Raw genomic sequence first — 14532 nt, 5'->3', positions numbered from 1 at the left:
TCCTTTACCGTAAACTTGTTATTCAATTTGCTCTATGCGTTCTCATCTCCCTTTGATGAAATCTCCTCGGAATCAATAGTGACAAGCAATTTGGATTTTTTTGTACGTGACTTATAAAATCGTATAGATTCTTTACCCCGAATGCTTGTTTTTTTCAGTAGTAGAGTCACTTTTATTTTAGAGCATTAAGATGGAATATAGTACTTGAATATATTTTATATATAATACTTGAATATATTTTATATATAATACTTGAATATATTTTATATATATTACTTGAATATATTTCTGAAAGGCAATAATATAAAAAATAAGTGGTTTGTATTTTTATATTATTCGACTGTCATCTGGCGAATAAAGATTCATATATAAATATTTGCGTTGCTCTAATATTAGCGAAAACTCCAGAAACTTCTCAAAAGTTTCAGATACTCCTAAAAACATACAGAACAGTCCAGAAAATTCAAGGCTTCAGGACGTCATAATGCTACATCCTGAAAAAACTGCTTATATACCATCTTAAAACATTTAGTGCTGTGGGTGACCCTTTTTGAAAATTGATTAGAATAAACATTTTTATTACTTTTGAGCAAAAGCTTATCAATTTATAACACAGGAAATTAATTATTTTACAAAAACTTCAAAAAAAGTCATAACCCTAATATATATATATATATATATATATATATATATATATATATATATATATATATATATATATATATATATATATATATATATATATAATAATAATAATAATAATAATAATAATAATAGCAATAATAATAATAATAATTATTCAAGACCGTTAGATCTTTTTGGAGCACTTTAATAACTAAAATAAAATGTACATGCATATATATAATATTTTACATTACATACATATATATATATATATATATATATATATATATATATATATATATATATATATATATATATATATATTATATATATATATATATATATATATATATATATATATATATATATATATATATATGTATATATATATATATATATAATATTTACATACATATATATAATATTTTATGTTGTATATTTCAATTTAAACTTTTTTAATTTCATAACTTATTTACATTTAAACTTTTAGATTAACTTACCATATAAAACTTTTTAATCGATGGTTTTTTTTAGTTAAATTTCTTTATAAAAGAAAAAAAAATCAAAAAAGTTCGTCAAAAATAAACAGTATTGCAGACATGTAAATTGAATATTTATCAACCGTGTTTTTCTTTTCTTTGTATAAAACTTTTTATACTTACATTATAGTAAATTACTGTGTCAAAATTTACTTGAAGAAAACACTCTCCGTTGGAAAAAGAACCTTATAAAATGATAATAGAACCATGTAAAAATAATTTTATAATCTATTTATATTCTGGGAAAGCACATAATATAAAAATAAATATAAAAAAACCTCAATATATTTTTTTCAAAGCAATGTATGAATAGTGAAATGCAGTTTTTGAATGATAATATGATGTTAAATACCATGTGAATATAAAATACTGTTGAATATATATTGAATGTACTCTGGCCTAACAATCATAACAATAAATATCCAAATATTGAGCATAAAAAAAGTCTAAAAACATCCTGATATTATAATTATACCAAAATACTTTATTTCTCTTTCGCCCCCTATCTTTCGTTTTTATGTATTTGATCCAAGATTTGACTTTAATTATAACGTCATCAGCCTAATTAGCATTTTTACGTCACAGTGTGAAAAAAAAAAATCTAAAAAAAATAAAAATACGGTGAATACTATTTTCATATAAGATCATTCTTAAACGAATATAAATAAAAACCACTAATTGATTTTAATAACCCTCTGGTAAAAATTTGTGTGATGATGACTTTTCTTTTGAGATAGCGGAAAGATTTTATGGAATGATTACTAACGTTACTAGCATTGAATTATATTTAGCGTTATTATAAAAAAAAAATAATAATCGTGAAGAAAAAGTTACTGATAAACTTGATCCAATCTTTTTATTCATTTGTTAATATATATTTGCATATATTTAGTTTAAATGCCGTTTTAATAAATATTTTCAAAACAATAAACAGATTATGTAATCAGATCGATCCAATAACCAAAGATTTAAAAATGAAAAAAACAAATAAAAAAACTTGTTCAAAAAAAAAGGTGTTTTACAGAAAGATCAACATTTTCAAAAACTTTCATTTTTTTACATTCAACATTCGTCGATTTTATATATACTTATTTTTATTAGGCACAATTGTCGGGCACAACGTCTGTTTCTGCTTGATTTTATTAACTGAAATCACTTTGTGCCTAAGGATAAGTGCTTTTACAAGTTTTTATGACAAGATTTTAATGAAGATTGACATGCTTAACATTCAAACGTGGAACAAATACAAAAACTCATGCTTACGTCAAATAAGAATGATTTCCGAAAAATTCCGGCGATTGGAGCATAATAACAAATATACTTTAAAACTTGCTCCCCTTTTACCCAAATGGTAAAGGCAATGTAATTATTATAATGTCAGCAATACATTGCCATTTTGATGCTCAAAAAACTTTTTTCAGGTAGAAAAAAGTTTCTAAACTTTTAACATTTAATTTATGACCATTAAACTATTAATATAGAACCAAACAAACGAAAAAAGTATAAGAGCTTTAAATATTTTTATCAAAAAAAATTTCAAATATTTTAAATTTTGGGATATTTTTGTTTTTGAGAAGTGCTTTTCAAAGTTGTTATTTCAAGACTGTAATTACAAAATTACTTTTATTTTTGTTAAAATTAAAATATCAAAAAACAACATTAAAATTCAACAAACAAATTTTAATTAAATTAAAATCAAAATTGCTTTTACAAGTTGTTGTTGCGACATACCTAACGTTCAGATGTGAAACAAATACCAAACTTATCTTCATGCTTACGTCAAATAAAGAGAGGTAATGCAAAAAAAATCCCGGTAATTTCCCCCTACCCCAAATGTAACGGCAATTAGTTGATAAAATTTTTTATCGGCAAATGCTTTAGCGACAAATTGTACAAATATATTTAATTTTTGGGATATTCTATGTATGTTCATTTGGATGCCACTTTTACTGTATAAGTAATAGTAGAAAAAACTACAATAGACAAAAGCATTTTTTTTAATTTCTAACTTTTCTTTTTTAGAAACATTTTAAAACGAATTAAGATATTTTATTATATTTTATTGAACTTTTATAAATGCGAGTAAATTTGTTTTTTTAAATTAATTTCGTCTCCTTAAGGTTTTATGAATTTTAATTAGATTTAACTTTTCCAGGAGGCAACTACAAACAAGGAAGCTACTCGCTCTCTTTTTTTCTTTAATTTTATTTACAACTTACTTTCAACCCTAAACTTAACAAACACAAACCTTGTTAAAAAGGCGGGAAAAATATAAATTTTATCTTTTGTGCTGAAAAACAAGTTAAACGGTATACTTTCAGAGGTGGTAAGATTTTAAGAATTATAAGATTTTAAGTCTCTAGGTTGTGAGCCAAGTATATACCACTAATTTACTACAGCATACCATATCTAGAAATAATAAAAATTTTTGAGAAAATACTTAGAAAAAATTTAAAAAAATTGAGAAAATACTTATACGATCTTATATGATAATATTTATTAAATGCAAAGAAAAATATACTCATACTAAAAATTAAAGCATTTGTATTGGTAAATTTTTTATAAGAATTATTATATAAGCAAACAAATTTATTGTAAAAAATTACGTTTAGAATATATATATATATATATATATATATATATATATATATATATATATATATATATATATATATATATATATATATATATATATATATATATATATATATATATATATATATATATATATATATATATATATATATATATATATATATAAATGTTCATATATGCAACTGATTATTTAATCTTGTAATTGGCAAGCTTGTATTAGAATTTTATACACTAATTCAGTGAATTAACGCTTACTTAGTTTTGATAAGTTTTTATTATGTAACTTATTTGAACAGAAAGATTTTTTGATGTTTTTGGTAGCTACTGGTACATCATAAATTGTTACGCACAATTTGCTGCTTTAATACGTTTTTAATACGCCTAATATTGATCAAGTCAAATTATAAAGTACTTCAATATTATTTCCAATAATTTAGGCCTTTGTTCTACAAATATAACACAAAGTCAATCTGCCAAGTTATTACACGGCTAAATGAAACTTTGAAACTATCAGAGGTTTATTATTTAAATTCAAACTTTGAAACTATCAGAAGTTCATTATTTTTATTGAAACTGTCAAAAAGAACTATCCTCCATTATTCTGCGAAGGAAGATTTATGCCTTTTTAACTGCTTATTATGAGTCATAATTTAAGACCTAAGAAAAAAGTGACTTGATGTAACTTTATACACCAAGGCATTAATATTTTTTGCACATTAGAGTACGTCAAACTATTTTTATGTTCTGCTTTTTTTTTTTAAAAATAGATGATTAATTTTGTACATTCTTGTTCAGTTTTGTTTTTTGAAATGTTTGTTGAATGGTCTTAATAAGTTGAGTTTTGGAATTAAACTTTTAATGTAAACAATTTTTGCTTAAAATAGGTTTATTAATTCTTTAAAACAGTTTAAAGCAAGCTTTTGCAGCGTCATTGCTAAGGTAACGAGAAGGTTTAAGTTAAATAATAAACTAAATAAAACAACAATATTCAATCCGTCAAATAAAAATATTTAATTCATTCTGTTAATTAAATTTCATTTAAAAGTTAACACAGTATTGTTAGTGATTTATCACGTTGCAGTAAATGCATTATTTGGCAGCATGATATTGTGTACATTATTGCAAGTTTAAGTGTGAAAAAAACATAAATAATAGTTTAAGGTAACTAATAGTTACAAATAGTATTACTAATTGATATATAATAAATAAATCAACAATAATATGTAGTTTGTATTATATTAATATCGATTGATTATGTGTGAGTGCTATACAGTATACTGTATAAATGAATGCATATTTTGAAAGTTATAAACTATATATAGATATATATAAACTAAATTATATATATATATATATATATATATATATATATATATATATATATATATATATATATATATATATATATATATATATATGTATATATATATATATATATATACACACACACACACACACACACACACACACACACACACACACACACACATATATAATTTGATAAATGCTATATTCATGTACTATGCACAATTTTTATATTATCAAACCCAAGCACGTAATAAAGTGGTTTTTCATATTATTAAGATAAAAATAAAAATAATAGTTTCTAAAGAAAATATTTTGCAGGGCTCCCCTGTACATTTTAGGCTCTCCCTTGTTAAATCCGGGCTTGCATAATCAGATCTTAAAACCGTTACGTTTTGCGCGCATATCCGTTAATGTCTGGGTTATGAAATCTTTCAACGTTGATTTTTTATTTTTATTCAACTTCAATATAAAGATTTTAAAGTACGTAGTACTTATTAGCACTTAAAACTTATTAGGTGGAGTTTAATATTGGTGTTAGTGGGTGTTATGAGGTGTTGTTAATTGGCGTTAAATATTGGCCTCAGTCTTAGTCTCTAAAATTTTAGGTTTAGAACCTTCTCAGACCTTTTTAAAAATTCAGATTTGCAATAAATCCAGACTAAGTCTATGGTTGACATAAAAAGTGTTTATAAAAAAATATTGGTATTTTATCATTTATAATTGTTAGTGTCAAGTATTTAATTGTAGTATAATTGGTATTGTCGCGTAATTATTTGTAGTATAATACAAAAATTAGTTTAAGTAACGAGTAGCGTTGCAACTATACTTTAGCAAAATTTGATTCACCCTTTATATAGATCATAAAGATTTAATGTTATTTGTAACTTTATTTGCATTAAATCTATAAATAATTTGTTATCTGACTTTGTGTGCGTTTCCACTTCCTGTTTTTACGGCATATTGAAATATACTTTAAGTAATAAATAACGGTTAGAGGTCATTAAAAAGTGTCATCAACTATGAAATTTTTGCAAATTGAATAAGAAAAAAAGGTTTTACTTGATGTTGGAGTAGTCAACTCTGCTCAGCAGCGAACATATTAGTTATAATAAGTTAGTTTGCCAGATTTAAATCAAGCCAAAAGAGAGCAAACCAAATCGGAATCGAAAAACAGCATTGAAAAACAGCATTGAAAAACATTAATTGATTGTTTAAAAATTTGTAGAGTACGGTAAGTATTTTGTGTACTGTTAAGCATATTTTCCAATTGTGGGTTTATAATCCGCAAATATTAAAAAAATCTCTTAAACAACAAAACCACTATAATTTAATATCGTTATTTAAATGTTTAATTAAACGTTGTTTTAAATCACTTGAACGAACTGTTTTAAACCGCCTAAAGTTAAAGTTTGTTTGTTAAATAAAGGGAATTAGCATACAAATCATAAATTATTATTGCTTTTAGTTTGTTTTAAGGATCTGCTACAGTTTTTAAGAAATGGAAAAAACAAAATTCTTTTTGTTTTTACATTTATTTATTTTATTTCATTTATTTATCAAATGAAAACTTTTTATTTTGACAAAAAAGCTTAAAGATCATTTGGAAAACAGATCATTTGAATATAAGATCATTTGAATATAAGATCATTTGGATATAAAATCATTTATATCCAAATGATAATCTGGACATAGGATCATCTAGAAATAGGATCATCTAGATATGGAATCATCTGATATAGGATCTTTTAGATATAGGATCATCTGGATATATAGATGATATATAGATTAATATAAGATCATTTGGATATAAAATCATTTATATCCAAATGATAATCTGGACATAGGATCATCTGGATATGGAATCATCTGGATACAGGATCTTTTAGATATAGGATCATCTGGATATATAGTAAGCGATCGGGGCAATGCTCTGATCATAAATCCGGCTCCGGTCATTGCTATGTGTTATCAAACCTAGCCCCGGCCCTGGCCCCGGTCGCTTACTATCTGGATATGGTATTATCTGGATATAGGATCATGTGAATATAGTCTCGTTATGATCTGGGTTATAAACTTAGTATTGTCATTTAGAAAATTTAGAAATACACAGAACGTAGTAAAACTTATAGAGGAACTAAGCTAAAGAACTCTTATTTGAAAGACAATTTAAATATGGTCAAATCATTAAATTAATTTCAGTTTCAAACAAAAAGTTTTAAAAATTACAAAATGATTTTAATTTATAATTTTATAACTTTAATTTAAAAAAAGTTTGAAGTTTTCTTTTTTGACTTTTATATATTATATATATATATATATATATATATATATATATATATATATATATATATATATATATATATATATATATATATATATATATATATATATATATATATATATATATATATATATATATATATATATATATATATATGTATGTATGTATGTATAATAATAAATTAAAATGAAGCTTACTTTTCCTAAAAGAACAAATATCTTCAAAACTGAGTGAAAAGATTATTTAAAAATGCATTTTTATACCAGTAAAAAGTTCGACAGATAAATTTTAACTATTTGTCAATTACTTTATTATTGTAGTTAAAAAATAGATGTTAGATATAACAGAAAATGATTGTTATACTTAAAAGAAAAATTATATAAAATTTATACAGAAAATGATGCTTGTAGACTTAATTAAAAGTTAAATTAAACAAATTAGTATTTATTGAAAAGCTCTCCATTATTCATTAAAAGCTCATAATTAATCATTAAAAAAATGTAAAATTCTAAAAAAGAAATATGAATTTAAAAAAATTAGCAATTAACATTCTTTCATAAAAACAGCATTAAAGTAATTTGAAAATCATCTTGCACTTACTATCAACTATTATTTATTTATACAACATAATATTATATAACAAAAAAAAAAAATTGCAATGAAATTATTTTTTAAGCTATGTTGTTAAAAATTATAGAAATATTATATATAACTATTATAAAAGTTATAATAAAACATAATGATAATAAAAATAATAAAAATTTAAAAAAATATATACTTATCATAAAAATAACTAATTTTTAACGCAATAATTTATTTAATAAATGTGCACATTTTTTATTTTATACAAGAAAGTAAAGTTAGCTTTTTGAGAAAGATTCTTTAAAATCATATACATAGTTGGCTTATCACATCACATCATTAAGTAAAGTACATAGAACAACCCAATCATTGACTGGTAGACATGCAACCTTTCTTTTAATATCTACCTTATTTACAGTTTTTCTTTTGCCAATGTTAGACTTACATAAAAAATAAATTCCAACATCTTTGAATCAAATGGATCAGGAAAGTAATTTCTTAACAGACTATTGTGGAACATTTTACAAATAAAAGTAGTCATATCTAAAATACTTGTAATAAAATTTTTTTCCGGAATGGAGAAGAAAACAATTGTCTTTTTCATTTGTAGAAATTTTGGTCTTGATATCCTTTGAAAAGTTTATTGAATTATTTATTTCAAACTCATGAATACGTTTCACAACTTGAGATATAGGATTATTTGCTTGACGTATACAACTTTTTAACGAATTTAAATAATTTTCAAAAAGAAAGCAAGAAATTTGATCTAAATTACATCCAAGGTTTGAAACATCGTTATGCAAGTGAATAAGACAGCGTACATTATATGAACAAAAAGAATCGCTATACAACTCCCTACTACTTGCAACAAAATAGACCAGTAATTTATGAGCATATTCCAAATGGTCTTTTCTGTAATCTTGATTTTTCTCAAGCATAATTCTTATTGCAACAGATAAAGATAAAAAATTAATATAAAATGGTGAACTAACAGTTCCTTTAAGGGCTATTATTCCAGTATATGTCAAGAACTGTCTGAACTCAGTTGCCTTCCATCTTCATAGATCGCTTAGCCCACGTGGCTGGCGTGCAAATTCTGAAGGCATTTTTCCATAATGCAATAAAGTAGTGTCAGAGACTACATTTAACTGATTAGATGATATGCGACAACAACAAGGGCCTTCTTTTAAGTATAGAAGCAATCTTTTAACAACTCCTAAGCAAACTAAATGCATATAATCCAAACAAAAATCTTTGATGCATTGAACACTGGAGTGGATGAAAGGACTAACAAGTAACTGATGTCCTGTATAAGCTATCTGTTTAAAATCCTGGTCTATCCTTGGTTTGCAATCAAGATCATGAAAAACTATTCGATTTTCTACATTTACTCCATGAACTTTACATCTTTCACATGCATCATAACCAGTATGACCCTTAATTCCCTTTAAAAGAAATTAAAACTCTTTGAAAACTCTTCTAACTTACTTTTTATTGAACTTTTTAAACCTATGTAAAAATAATCACCACCACATTTTTGTTTTAGAGGAACTTTTCTTGGTGTGCTTAATAAGGTTCTTGAATCTTTAGGCAATTCTTTGTGACCATGATTTCTTAATATTAGCAAGATATGATTTGTTGCTGCCATTGTAAGGTGATGTTCACATGCCCAAGATGAATGTTCAGAGGCCAAGTTATTTTTATTGTCAACATCATCGTTTTCTGAGATATAAATGCTATTTACATCGCTAAAAATGGAAGATGAGGGTAAAACCTCGCCATTTAAATCCAGTCTTCCTTTAACTATTTCAACTTCTTCTTCAACTATTTCAACTGCTTCTTTATCGGATGGTGAATCCAATAAAATGGTCTCTTCACAAGAGTCGTGACAGTAATTAAGAACTTCCAACTGGGTTTCATAGTTTCTTCGCCAGAGTCTTAAATAGTTTGCGTTAGACATTTCAGATATAAATTTTTATTATCTAAATAGATCATTATTAAAATAAACATTAAACTTATATAAGACTTATTTAACTCAATTAAGTTAATTAATAATAACTAGGTTAATCAAGTTTTAAAATACTCCGAAAAATGTAAAAAATTAGAAAATGACTTAAAACGATAAATAACCCCCAAAAAAACGAAAATTAAATAACAACCAGCTCGAGCGGACATTTTTAATTAACTGAGTAATAAATGTGAGTAAAAATGAGTAAAGTATGTGTAAATTTAAGTAAAAAATAGTAAATTACACGTAAGTGTAAAAAATGAGTAAAAAATGTGTAAATTTATACGTAACGTTACGTATAAATTTACACATTTTTTACTCATTTTTTGTGTATACACATTTTAAAAGACGTCTCAAAGACGTCACTAGGACGTCTTAACAAAGAGGTCCTGTGAGGACGTCATAATTTGGTCGGAGACGTCGCGACCTAATTAAGACGTCCATAGGACGTCTCTTTGACGTCTGTGCACGCTGGGAAGGCAGCTTAAAAGGCAGAGTCGAAAATGGTCTCAAGGTTGAAGACGAAGCTTTTTACAATTTTATTTTCTTTAATGTTTTTAAATTGGCATATCTCTAACTTCTTTAGTTTATATTGATTTAATGTTATACGTATTTTTTTATATTGTAAATTATTTTTATAGTTTATTTATTTTTTTTTTTTTTTTATTTCTTTGTATATTGTATTTCTTTATATAGTATTTTTTTATATGGTTTTCTTTTTTATAGTTATATAATTTTATTTATTATCTTTTTGTAAGCGGCGTTGTTGTTGTTGGTTTTGTTGTTGTTGTTGTTGTTGCTATTGTTGTTGTTGTTGTTGTTGTTGTTGTTGTTGTTGTTGTTGTTGTTGTTGTTGTTGTTGTTGTTGTTGTTGTTGTTGTTGTTGTTGTTGGCCTAAGCAAAAAAACAATCCTGCTGTCGGTAACGTTTGAGTCATTTTATGTAGGTAAAAAAAAAGTAAACTTTTTAATCGAATATTAAAGTAAATTAAAAACCAAATATTAAAAAATAATTAATAAGATCAAATGCTTATGGACTATTTTTTTAACAAGAGTTTAGGTGTTTAAGAATAAAGTAAACTATTTCTTTTTTTAAAGAGAAAATTAAAAAATATAATATGGAACGTTTTTGTTTTTGTGCATAAAATGCAACTCAACTGTTAACTAACCAAAGTTTGTTTTCTTTTATTGTTATTTATTGCAATTATGTATTTCACCATAAAGAAAAGTATACAAAATTAGTTATTATAAAATGTAAATGTAAAAAAATGTAAAACGGCAGGGGTAAGAAGACAAATTCAGTCTTATCGCCAGGTCTTGTTCTTTATTACTATCTTTTGGGGTTTTTTTTGTTTTTGTTTTTGTTTCTTTGTTATTGTCTTTTCTTTAGGTGCCCGAAAAGGTCTTTACGGTCTTATCACAGAGCACCGCGGATGAGCATTTAATTGGAAGTTCACGCCTTCTTCCTAACTGATGCACAGTGGTTTAGAAACACTTGAAATTTGGCCAAAATATAGTTTTTTGAGTAGCGAAATTTAAACAACGTTATTAGCTAACTATTTTCTACAGTTTCTGATATTTTACCATTATTAAAACTTAATTTTTTCTCTAAATACAAAACCTTTCATTTTAATTTTCGCTGAATACAAAGATAATGGATAAATTTATCTTAATTTATAAAAAAATGTAAATATTTATTGATACATATTTACATTTTTTAAATAGACATATCTCTAATTTAATATATATATATATATATATATATATATATATATATATATATATATATATATATATATATATATATATATATATATATATATATATATATATATATATATATATATATATATATATATATATATATATATATATGATATATATATATATAGATATATATATATATATATATATATATATTGTTCAGAAACGTCGGGAAAAACTCTCAAAACAGAGATTGAGAGTTTTTCCTGACGTGAAAATGAGCTTTTTAAAACCACATTATTTCAAAATGGGGTAAATTGTGGTAGCTAACTTTTTTAGCTTCTAACAAAATGATACAAGCTCTCTTAAAAAAAAGAAATGGCTTTGCGAAGGAAGTCTAATGTAAAAAGTCCTAGCACTATAAAAATCAGTTTAAACTCATAAAAATTGCATTTTTTAAACGGATTTTTTTATAAGATGTATCAATACATATTTACATTTTTTTATAAATTAAGATAAATTTGTCTATTATCTTTGTATACAATAAAAATTAAAATGAAAGGTTTTGTATTCAGGGAGAAAATTAAGTTTTAATAATGATAAAATTTAAACGATAAAAAAGAGCTGTTTTTGGTCCCTTTCAAACAAAAATTAACAATTAAATCTATTATTTCAGTAGGGGATAAGGCGTCTATGATGGCATATTTAACTTTGAAGTTAAAGTTAAAACTTTGACTATGATGGCATCATTAACTTTGAAGCTTCATTATTCAGTATCCAGTTGACCATAAACAAAAGTTTTGATATGGATACATTCTTTGTTACATGTAGAACAATAATTACCCCAAAAAAATTTATATTAGTTATTTTTATTTTAAAAAAAAAAGCACAAGTATGCCATCATAGGCAACTACTGCTCCTATGATGGCATAGGGGAGGATGGGGGTGGTTAGCATCAAGGGTAACTTGACAATTTCATTTGAACTTAGATTCTTCCCTCAGAAATGCCAGAAATTACAGGTAATCATCCTAATTAACCCTTTCGTGCTATACAGCAGCAGTTTAGAATTTCGCGCATGCGCATAAGAGACATTGCGTTTTATTCACTGAGTCTTATATAAATAATAATTTGTCTCTAGTTATTTCATAAATAGAGTAATAATTGCTCTTTACGATACACTAAGAGTGAATGACGTAAAGAACAGAAAATAAATAAAAGGGTTTTAGCCCCAGAAATGTCAAAATATTAAACACAGGACAACATTGATATCTTGCGGACGACGTATGCCCACTGGGTCATAAGATCGACGTTTTTTCAGTATTCGACACTTATAAACTTTTTAAAAAATTAAGAACTTCTTTAAACGCTTAAATAATATATAGAAAAACACACAAAAAATGGCTTAGTTATAGGAACAGTCTTCTTTGGTGAAAAAAACTATCTATGATGCAGTAAGAGTTTTAACGCTTTCTGAACATCTATAAGCTGTTTAGAAAGCGATGTTGATGGAGTTAATACAGGAGGAGATAAGAATGATTCCTTAATCGCGCCTAAAGAAACTAATAAATTGAAAATGCAACTAAACAACAATAAATTATCAGGGAAAACATTTACAGAATACATAATGCTTAATATAGGTTATCAGTTGTTTGGAACAAAAACGCCTTGCTTGAATGCTTCACCTCCTTTGTTAGTTTGCTGTAATCTGGGACTTCTGGGTCAAAGGAATAGATACCAGATTTTCTAAATGAATTTTTTGATTTTTTCTTTGCTCAGAGCAGAACAAATAATGTGGAGGGAAAACTGGAGCAAATGCTTCTTTAGTAATGTACGTATTATTTTTCTTTCCTATGTATTCTTTAACAAACAAGCCCAATATTTCGTTTAATAGGTCAAACATCCCGACATCGAGAGGTTAAAGGAAATAAGTAGTATTTTGAGGAAGCAAATAAGATATATATGGAGATTGACCAGCTGTTTTACAAGATGGTAATTCAAGATTTTATTCATGTTTGTCTGACCAGAAAACGACTGGGTATAATATATTGTTGGCAATAAGCCACCTATCTAAGTATTCAGTGTGAAGTGCTATTTTCAAACATAAATCACTGGCACAGTTTTTTTTCAAAAACGCTGGTTTTTGAAAATAAGAGCATTTATCGAAGTTTTATAATTTTAAGTCATTTTTTCGCCTTTTAAAGTTTTTTACGTAGAGTTTTTTTTTTTAAAGTTGAAAAAAATATTTTACCTAAAATACGTAAAAAGTTTTTTGTACCTGTAAAAAATACAAAAAAATATTTTTGCATTTTTTACAGGTACAAAAAACTTTTTACGCCCCACATTACTTCAGGTAGGTAAATTTTTTTTTAGCGCTATTTAATAAACAACAATATGGAAACGCCCTTGCTTAAACTGGACGACAGCGTTTATGACAAGGAATACTATCACGTCTCAACTACTATCTGTTCTAAAAATGGTTATTTGGATGCCATCACCAGTATTAACAAGTTCTAGACCACTTCCTGACAAATGCTGATCGCTTGCAGATCTGAAGTCAATTACAAGGAGTTACTGAGTTTCAGAGTAAAATCCGTTAGGTGTTACAAATTGAGAATTATTTTTATTTAACATATTAGTTTTCATTGGAAGAGTCACGTGAAGAACGAGGTAAACAATGGTATGACTCTTTAACAAAGTAATATCGCAACACCCCATTTGAATAGAGTTTAATAGGCAATCCATTAATTAAAATCTCAACTTTTGTGATATTCATCATAGGTTTTGATTTTTCAGGCTGTCGAGCAAAACTGATTGAATTTGGGCAACATATGAGGCAATGCTTGAGACTTTGACAAAAAATATTTACATCAAAAATCCATGAGGTTTGAGTT

General features: G+C 25.4%; 1 protein-coding gene across 2 annotated transcripts in view; it reads right to left on the bottom strand.

The window, feature by feature from the left end:
• Positions 1-6272, bottom strand: part of LOC136080619 (beta-2 adrenergic receptor-like) — a 29434-nt gene extending 23162 nt beyond the window's left edge. Inside the window, exon 1 of one of the 2 annotated variants that reach the window (XM_065797499.1) lies at positions 6126-6272. The gene's annotated coding sequence lies outside the window, so the exon portion shown is untranslated. Of the gene's footprint in view, positions 1-1286; positions 1422-6125 lie in introns of those variants that run through there. The other variant, XM_065797498.1, reaches the window with a different exon arrangement.
• Between the last annotated feature and the right edge of the window lie 8260 nt (positions 6273-14532).

Source organism: Hydra vulgaris, chromosome 05, assembly GCF_038396675.1.
Source record: "Hydra vulgaris chromosome 05, alternate assembly HydraT2T_AEP".
In the NCBI taxonomy this organism is placed as follows: domain Eukaryota; kingdom Metazoa; phylum Cnidaria; class Hydrozoa; order Anthoathecata; family Hydridae; genus Hydra; species Hydra vulgaris.
This window is presented reverse-complemented; position numbering and strand designations above follow the sequence as displayed.